The 10,407-nt window shown below is 37.5% G+C and overlaps 1 non-coding gene across 1 annotated transcript; it reads right to left on the minus strand.

Annotated features, from left to right (window-relative positions):
- Nucleotides 1-9,274: 9,274 nt before the first annotated feature.
- On the minus strand, nucleotides 9,275-9,396 carry LOC139029760 (U6atac minor spliceosomal RNA). Its single transcript, XR_011481962.1, has one exon. It is a non-coding gene; the product is annotated as a U6atac minor spliceosomal RNA (small nuclear RNA).
- Between the last annotated feature and the right edge of the window lie 1,011 nt (nucleotides 9,397-10,407).

Raw genomic sequence — 10,407 nt, forward strand, 5'->3', positions numbered from 1 at the left:
AATTTGTTTCCCTTGTGTCCCAAAGCCCCTAACTTGAAGAGTAGTAAAGTGTCAAGTTGTATCATAACCTATGGAAAAGAACAGGCAAGTGCACCCTTAGGCTCCCTGAGGTCTTCTCTATGAATACAGCTTCTGTACACTAGCAGGAATCATACTTCCATCTTTCACTCCAAATTACTTGTTTCTGTCCATATTTCTTAAGCTAAACATAACTGAGGCTAGAAGGCAGGAGAGTATCCAGGGAGAGAGCTTGTAGGTAATCTTACTTCACTTGGCCTCTGCCTATTTGGCAAGGTCACCCCTGACATATGTGACTGACTGAGAGGTCCCTGCTGAGCCACGGTAGAGTTCTCAGAAGTCACAGAGTCTGTTTCTTTACAGGAATCATGCTTCTGCTCAGGTGGTGAGGAAACTGAAGCTTTTGGGGAATGTGTTACGCTGAATTCTTTCTAAATTATAATTGCTTTTTGAAGGTGGAGAGAAGGAGAAAAAAGGCTGGGCATAACCGAGGTAAAGGGGGATTGGAAGAGAGAGGATGTGAAAGAGATCACAATCAAGAGAGAGAAAAAAGTGTGTGGAAACAGATATGAGTTCAATGTTCCTCTTTGGGGGAAAATAAGGAAATGGGTTTAAAAAAAAGAAAAGAAAAAATTTTCAGTGCACCAGGCCCAAGCACTTGTCTCATGCACCCAACCTGGGCTGGTGATCTGTCTCACCCTAGATAATATACATGTTTCAATGCTGTTCTCTTGAAACATCCCACCCTCACCTTCTCCCAGAGTCCACAAGTCGGGTGGAGAGGGAGGTGGGAGGGGGGACCGGGATGGGGAATACATGTAAATCCATGGCTAATTCATTTCAATGTATGACAAAAACTACTGCAATGATGTAAAGTAATTAGCCTCCAACTAATAAAAATAAATGGAAAAAAAAAATAAAATTAAAAAAAATAAATTTTCACTAGACCTAAAGAAAAGATATTTTAACGTTTGCTTCTAATTGAATAATACTATCGTCAGAAGGAATTCAATTAGTGGCTCTAATTTTTTTAATAAAAATATAAATTACTAAATCACAAATTGAATAGTTTGTATAGTTCTATGCTAAAAAAAAAATTCGATAGTCTTCAGGAAAATGGATTATTTTCCAAGAAAATACATATAAGCAAAACAGGAAAGTGTGTTAAAGAAGAGACTGGAAGTCTCAGGAAACAAATAATTTTATAGGAAATGAAGAGAGATATCAAGAAAGGACTTTCCCCTTGCCCTAGGTACCCAACCTGCTTGGATGTGTGGGTAGATTCCCACCCCCCACTCCCTAAATAAACCATTAAGGTTTATTCCCACTCCCTGAATAAACCATTCTCATGCTATTTAAGTGGTTTTAGAGGATAGAGAATGAAGGAGAGCTTTACAGTGTATTTATATACAATTAGCAAAACCCCACTGTAGCATAATCTCATGTATGAATTACTGGAAAACTAATAAAAATATTAGCATAATTTTTCAAAACATGACATGAAAACATAATATGAAAAAAGATCAGTTCATAATGACACCCCAAAATCAAATAATCTAGGTGTGAGCTTAGCAAGTAATATGCAATACTTCTTTACTAGGAGACTGAATGAAAAATTTCCATATTGAAAAGAAGTTAATCATTTCCACATATATCTAAACATATTAACTATAATAAAAATCCGCATATTCCAACGTGACTTTTTTCATAATTGATCAAATAATGCTTGTGAACTTAACCTGTAGATTATCAAATGTATCACAAAGTCAATATTGAATAAAATATAATACTGATACATAAATAGAAAAAGAGACCAATGAAAGGGAAGAATAAATTCAGAAATATACCTGAATAAATTCAGAAATATACCTAAATAAATACAGAATTTGGTGTACAATAAAGATAGCACTTTAAATTAATGGGGAAAGCAAAATATTCTTTTAATGGTGCTAGGACCACTAGCTAAAGCTGGTAAACAATGAAGTTAGTTCTTCACCTGTTTTCTTCTTTTGAAATAAATTTCAGATGGCATAATAATGCATGTTTAAAATAAAAAGTGCAAAATTACTAGAGAAAATGCTGGTAAATCACTATGTAATCTTTATGTGAGCAAAGATTTTAAGCATGATATTCAGTGCAAAAACCATAAATTTAAAAAAGGATGTTAGATTGGCCTATTTAACAGCATGAAATGTATGTATGTCAAAAAGCATTTTTAAAAAGATTAAAAGGCAAACACAAACTTTCAGCAATATTATTTTATTTGTGTAAATACACACACATAAATATTTAGAATCAGTAAGAAAAAATTTAAAATCCTCATGCAAAAGTTGGGTGAAATAGATACATAGGAAATTCATCAAAGAATGCAACTATCCAATAGAAATACTCTCCTCATAAGCAATCACAATGCAACTGAAAACAAGATACCAATTTTGGACTTTAGGTTCATGACACTTTTAAATGATAATACTCATGTTATTTCAAAATTGAAGAATGGACCTGCTCACATAATTCTGATGTGAAATATTTGAAATTAGCTTGACTTTTCTTGATTTTATTAAAAGTAATTAAAACCTACATATCCCTCTGGCAAAGCAATTTAAATTTTTATTTCAAATCACTAAGAATATTCACAAATAATGCTTACACAAGAATGCTTATAGTGGTGCATATCTATAAATTTATTAAAATTATACCTTTAAACACTCAATTTATGACCCAGCAATCACACTTTTAGATGTTTGTCCTAAGGAAATAAAAATTTAAATTCACAAACAAAACCTATATACATTCACAGCAGCTTTATTTTCAATAACTCAGTGGTGAAAACAGCCCTTCCCTTTTTTTTAACTGGTAAATCAATGAATAAACTGTGACATGTCCATTCAATGGAATACTATTCAGCAACTAAAAAGAATGGGCTATTGATACACACAACAACTTAGGTAGATCTTATGGTGTAATATCTAAGGATATTATATGCTTAGATATTACAACAAATGAAAAAAAATCAAGCACAAAAGATTGCATATTGTTTGATTCTATTTATATAATATTCTTGAAATGCCAAATTGGCACAATGAACATGTTAGTGATTTCCAGGGGTTAGAATTAAAGAGAAGGGGTGACTGTTCAAGATTAACATGAGGGAGTTTCTTGATGGTGGTGGAATAGATCTGTTCTGAGTGTGCTGATGGTTCCACAGATCTATACATGTGATAAAATTTCATAAAACTATGTACTTAGTCACTTAGTCATGTTCAACTCTTTGCAACCCTGTGGACTGTAGCCCACCAGGCTCCTCTGTACATGGGAATTTTCCTGGCAATAATAACTGGAGTGGGTTTCCATGCCCTCCTCCAGGTGATCTTTCCAACCCAGGGATCAAACCCAGGTCTCCTGCATTGCAGAGAGATTCTTTATGGTCTGAGCCACCAGGGAAGCCCATACACACAAGTGCATGTAAATACTGGTGAAATAAGACTTAATGATGTCTACAGTTTAGCTAAGTCTCTTATAAATGTCAATTTCCTAGTTTTGATAATAAGGTACTATAATTATATAAGATATCATCATTAGGGAAAGCTGCATGAAAACTCCATACTCTTTCTTTGCTTCTAAAATTTCTATAAAATAAAAAGTAAAAATACATACATACACACATACATGCATAATACCCAAACTCCCAAACCCTTACCAACAGGTGTCACTTATGTAAATCTTTTCCTATCACTTGACCTGATTTCTGTATTTTAATTCTGATTGATTCTCCCTCTGTCCTTTCTCTATTTTAAAACTCTTACAATATTCAGTTTTGTAGTTAGTATGCTTATTGTCTTATCCTACTATTTAGATTTTAAAGTTTTTGAGAACAGAGATTATACCATTTGCATCTTAGTATCTCTGCATATTTGCCATTCACATTGAATGTGAATATCACTTTCTCCAGCATAGTTTGTATTCAATAATGTTTAATTAATTAATTTCATTTAATTAAAATTAGAATTCCTCTTAGTCATAGAACAGAAAAAAGAGGTTAAAATACTTCTTCAACTACTTTCACTTTGGTGAATGTCCTTAATTACCCTGAGTATATAAAATACAAACAAAAGCATTGAAATATGCATAAAGCATGTATTACATTGTAAAGTTCTCAATAATTATATTTACTGGATCAAACTGGGACTAGGATTCATTTTTGTAAGGAAAAAGAAAAGAAATCAGATTTCCCATGTGAAATCCATATAAAACTTCTTTGGATTCTTACACTGTTGATTCGATAAAGAGATTTGTTATAAAAATTGAATTTTGTCAATGAATATTGGTGTGATTTTGTTATAGCAGCTCCAAAAGTTAAAATAAGAAAATCATCCACCAAGGTTCTGAGTGCTACACTGTCACTGTATTGATTTTTTGAGGTACAATATACAAAATGATCTTCGAAACTTCCCATTTGTATACAGCCTTTTAAAGAACTTCTTGAGAGGAAATTAAGGAAGAAAAAATTTCCCAATGCTGGCAAACCTGGTAATGCATCAGGAGGGATGTGAAAGTTTCGTGCTGCCATCTTCTCAAATCCTTAGTAATAAATTGTCCCTTGCACTTAGCTATTTTGATGGATTAGGAAAGACAAGAATATTCTCTTATCTAGTTAAAATGGTTTTTTCTCCTATGGTGAAAGAGACAATTTGATATAGTATTTTTCTGTCAGAAGGTTTTTCAGAAGAGATCTTAAAAATTCATACTAATAGCATTTCATGCAAGTGCAGGGGATTTGATCCCCACTCCAAAATCACTGCAGATGGTGATTGCAGCCATGAAATTAAAAGACGCTTACTCCTTGGAAGGAAAGTTATGACCAACCTAGACAGCATGTTAAAAAGCAGAGACATTACTTTGCCAACAAAGGTCTGTCTAGTCAAGGCTATGGTTTTTCCAGTGGTCATGTATGGATGTGAGAGTTGGACAGTTAAAAAAAGCTGAGTGCCGAAAACTTTTGAACTGTGCTTTTGAACAAAACTTTGAACAAATGCTTTTGAACTATGGTGTTGGAGAAGACTCTTGAGAGTCCCTTGGACTGCAAGGAGATCCAACCTGTCCATCCTAATGGAGATCAGTCCTGAGTGTTCACTGGAAAGACTGATGCTGGAGCTGAAACTCCAGTACTTTGGCCACCTCATTCAAAGAGTTGACTCATTGGAAAAGACCCTAATGCTGGGAAAGATTGAGGGCAGGAGGAGAAGGGGATGACAGAGGGTGAGATGGCTGGATGACATCACCGACTCGATAGACATGAGTTTGAGTAAACTCTGGGAGTTGGTGATAGACAGGGATGTCTGGCGTGTTGCGATCCATGGGGTCGCAAGGAGTCAGACACCACTGAGCAACTGAACTGAACTGATAGTCAACATTCTATAGCAAGTGAATGGCTGAGTCATCATTTTATTGTGCTTCTTTCTTAGTATATCTGGATAAAACTGAGTTGCTGTTAGTACGTTATTGGGGTAACTTCCCAGCTGGTGCAGTAGTAAAGAATCTGCCTATCAATGCAGAAGATGCAATACACGTGGGTTCTGTTCCTGTGTCAGGAAGATCTCCTGGAGGAAGCAGTGGCAACTCACTCCAGTATCCTTGCCTGGGAAATCCTGTGGACAGGGGAACCTAGTGGACTACAGTCCATAAAGTCACAAAGAGTCGGACACGACTGAGCACAACATTCTGAGTAAGTTGCTTGCAGGGCCAAATGCAACCACGCTTAAAAACCCCATGCTATAAAGACTGAAATGCCCTCCAGCAGTCTGGCTTCCTTTAAGACTACATGTTGAGTTCCATTTATGTTTCCCTGATGGCTCACATGGTAAATAACCTGCCTGCAGTGCAGGAGACCTGGGTTCAGTCCCTGGGTTGGGAAGATATCCTCGAGGAGGGCATGAGTTCCTTTTAGACAATGAGGGACAGATAGAAACTCTGAGTTCTTCACTTTGTTGTCCTGGAGGTTTTGTCTTGTTTTCTGTTGAATGGCAGAAATAGAGTTCTGAAATTGATGGTTTGAGGTCATTGGTCTGTGACTTTGCCTCATTTTGCTAATATAAGATGCCGCTTGGGTTTGGCAGCATGGGATGTGTGCCTAGATAGGAAACCAAAAATCCTATGCTGTGAATCCTATTAATATCAGCTATGGAGCAAAACAAGGACAATTGATTCTTGATTAGATGACATGATTTTAGTCATGCATGGGATGCCTGATGCAAATTTACTTTTCCGTTATCACATCATTGACAGGGCAGTCTGATGGGTCATAGTCAGGATACTTATCTAAAAGAACTGAAGAACAAGCCTGCAAATGTATTTCTCACAACCTTATTGCTCTAAGCTCTGGCTTCCCTGGTGGCTCAGATGGTAAAGCGTTTACCCACAATGTGGGAGATCTGGGTTCAATCCCTGGGTCAGAAAGATCACCTGGAGAAGGAAATGGCAACCCACTCCAGTACTCTTGCCTGGAAAATTCCACGGACAGAGGAGCCTGGTAGGCTACAGTCCATGGGGTTGCAAAGAGTTGGACATGACTGAGCAACTTCACTTTCTTTCTTTCTATTGCTCTAATAGTGAAAAGGGGGAACACTAAAACAATAAGTATACTGAATATTTGCCAGTTCAGATATACTGTCCACCTTTTCCCACCCAACTCTTGTCCCAGGGCAGCAGCTGAGCTCTCTGTTCTCAATATCAGCTGATTCTCTTGCTCTTTGATTTCTGGCTGGGTTTGGTCAGTGGTAAGCAGAAGCATGAGATTGAAAGGCAGAAACAGAGAGAAATTGGAGCACTGACTTCACAAGCCCCTGCCAGGCTGGGGTTGGGAGCAGCTGAGTTCTCCATCGAAGCTTCTATCGGGAGGCCCTTACTGATGGCTGCAGCTCTTCAGATCCTGATAACCATGCTTCCCTCTCCCTCTTCAGGCTTGTGTGGCATGGCTCCTGGGTACTTTGCCATCCCTTCTTGGTGTCCCTGGCCCTGAACTCATACTTGCAAAGCATCCCTTTATTAATTCTAGCCAGTGCATCAGTTGACTGGGTCACCTGCTTCCTATCAGAACCCCAAGTGATACAATATGAAATATTTATAGATATTTTAATACAGCCATATGATGACTATTGTATATTCATTAAACATAATTTTTACAAACAATGCTTAATCTCACGGGGAAAAAACGCTCAGAATGGGTTCAAAGAAAAAGTGTAAAATGATAGCTAGAATATGATCTCAGAAACCCCCTCAAGGTCCAGTGGTTAGGACTCAGAGTTTTCACTGTCCAGGCCTGGGTTTGATTCCTGGTTGGGGAACTAAGATCCTGCAAGCCATGGGGCATGGCACTCCCCTACCCCCAAAGAGAAAATGATCTCAATTTTGAAAAGAAAAAGTGTATGGAATGTTCATGTGTATAAGCAAATATTTAAAAGAAAAGATTGGAAGAAAATATACTGAACTAATTATTAAGGACTTGTTTAATTGATATATTTCTTTAGAAATGTTTAAAATATTTTCTTACTTATACTTTTCTTTGTTTTCCAAATTACCCATCATGAGGTTACATTACTTTTGTAGTCAAGTTTAAAAACAAGCTTTTGTTTATATAAGTATATGTGTCTGTCTATGAGGAGGGCGTGGCAACCCACTCCAGTATTCTTGCCTAGAGAATTCCATGGACAGAGGAGCCTGGCAGGCTGTAGTCCATGGGGTCACATAGAGTAAGACACAACTGAGCAAGTAAGTGGCAGCAGCATGTCTATCTATATGTGTTATATATTTTTCTTCATCTAACATAAAAATGGTAGGTATAGTATAAGCCATACCATTGTCTTTAAAGTAAATTTTACCTCAGAAAATTACTTGTGTTTCATAATGTCATATGGTTTCTAAGCACTGAAGTATCAGAGGAAGTAGGGTGAAAAATATCATTGCTATTAAGTGAAGATTTTAAGGAAAGAAATTACATAAAATTCTATAAAATTGAAATCTTTTAAGACTTGAAATAGAAGGCAATCAATCAAAACAGAATAACAATTAATAAAGTAATAACAGTTAGTCCTATTATTTCTATAGTACCTTTCATTCCCAAATCCCTTGTGCATACAATAGTCCATTTTCTTTCCCTAGTAACCCAAAGAGAGCTTTTCAACCCTTCAGGAAATTTTTAGCTCCATGCAAAACTCTGAATTATCATCTGGAACCCACTTGCACATCTCCATTTTCAGGACTGACTAAATGTGACTCAAAGTTACAGGCTATAGTTAATAATGTTCAGAAAATCTTTAAATATATAAAGAGGAGTATTGTAATATCAATGTTCTGACTGTTTCATAGTCCAATTCATTTTCAGTAAGACTGGAGATTTCAATGTTGCTCATTGAAAAAGCTATCAAATAATTAGGGCTAAATAAAAACTGGAAAAGAAATCAGAAAATGAGAGAGTAAAAGATAAGAAAAAGCTAGCCATCGTGACCTGATTAATATGATGCCAATTGCTGGGATTTAACTACTGTATGATTGATGATCTAAATGACAAGAAGTAGAACAGATTCTTTGCCCAGGTTTTGTTTTGATTTTGAATCAAAAATTTTATTTCACAGTAGTGAAAGTGAAAGTCGCTCAGTTGTGTCTGACTCTTTGCAACCCCAAGGACTATATTGTCCATGGAATTCTCCAGGCCAGAATACTGGAGTGGTTTCAGTTCAGTTCAGTTCAGTCACTCAGTCATGTCCAACTCTTTGCGACCCCATGAATCCCAGCACACCAGGCATCCCTGTCCATCACCAACTCCTAGCATTTACCCAAACTCATATCCATTGAGTTGGTGATGCCATCCAACCATCTCATCCTCTGTTGTCCCCTTCTCCTCCTGCCCTCAGTCTTTCCCAGCATCAAGGTCTTTTCAAATGAGTCAGCTCTTCACATCAGGTGGCCAAAGCATTGGAGTTTCAGCTTCAACATCAATCCTTCCAAAGAACACTCAGGACTGACTGCTCTCCTTTAGGATGGACTGGTTGGATCTCCTTGCAGCCCAGGGGACTCTCAAGAGTCTTCTCCAACACCACAGTTCAAAAGCATCAATTCTTCTGTGCTCAGCCTTCTTCATAGTCCAACTCTCACATACATACAAGATCCCTTCTTCAGGGGATCTTCCCAACCCATGGATCAAACCCAGGTCTCCCACGTTGCAGGCAGATTCTTTACCAGCTGAGCCACCAGGGAAGCCCAACAGAGATTAGATGCACAAAGTAGGTGGCAGTGCCTCAACTGCATGCATGCTGTCAGGCCCGAGAGTCTCCTCCATCCTTGTCAAGGGGAGGGCTAACCTTCTCTCCTTTCATACAGCACATTTCACAGTAAGTTTATCATAAGTTATGATGAAATAGAATACTCTTCCCTGAGCAGCTGATAACAATGATACAAGAAGAGAATACCTAATGGTTTCTCCAGCTTAACTTGTCTTACCCACTGCTTTATGTGTATCTGGTTATATATAGTCTTTAAATTTTGTTTCAATAAAATATATATTCATTGTGAAGAGTAAACAGTAAAACAGTTGACTTAAGTAAAAAAGTGAAAACTTTCTCATTTCCCCATTCTACTCCCTTAGTGTATATATGAACAAAGAGATAAATAGATATATGTATCTATCCAAATAGGAAAAGGAGTATGTCAAGGCTGTATATTGTCACCCTCCTTATTTAAGTTATATGCAGAGTACATCACGAGAAATGCTGGGCTGGAGGAAGCACAAGCTGGAATCCAGATTGCCGGGAGAAATATCAATAGCCTCAGATATGCAGATGACACCACCCTTATGGCAGAAAGTGAAGATGAACTAAAAAGCCTCTTGATGAAAGTGAAAGGGGAGAGTGAAATAGTTGGTTTAAAGCTCAACATTCAGAAAACTAAGATCATGGCATCCGGTCCCATCACTTCATGGGAAATAGATGGGGAGACAGTGGAAACAGTGTCAGACTTTATTTGGGGGGGCTCCAAAATCACTACAGATGGTGACTGCAGCCATGAAATTAAAAGACGCTTGACTCTTGGAAGGAAAGTTATGACCAACCTAGACAGCATATTAAAAAGCAGAGACATTACTTGGCCAACAAAGGTCCATCTAGTCAAGGTTATGGTTTTTCCAGTGGTCATGTATGGTTGTGAGAGTTGGACTCTGAAGAAAGCTGAGCACTGAAAAATTGATGCTTTTGAACTATGGTGTTGGAGAAGATTCTTGAGAGTCCCTTGGACTGCACGGTGATTAAACTAGTCCATCCTAAAGGAGATCAGTCCTGGGTGGTCATTGGAAGGACTGATGCTGAAGCTGAAACTCCAGTACTTTGGCCACCCCATGCG

Source organism: Odocoileus virginianus, chromosome 19, assembly GCF_023699985.2.
Source record: "Odocoileus virginianus isolate 20LAN1187 ecotype Illinois chromosome 19, Ovbor_1.2, whole genome shotgun sequence".
Lineage (NCBI taxonomy): Eukaryota > Metazoa > Chordata > Mammalia > Artiodactyla > Cervidae > Odocoileus > Odocoileus virginianus.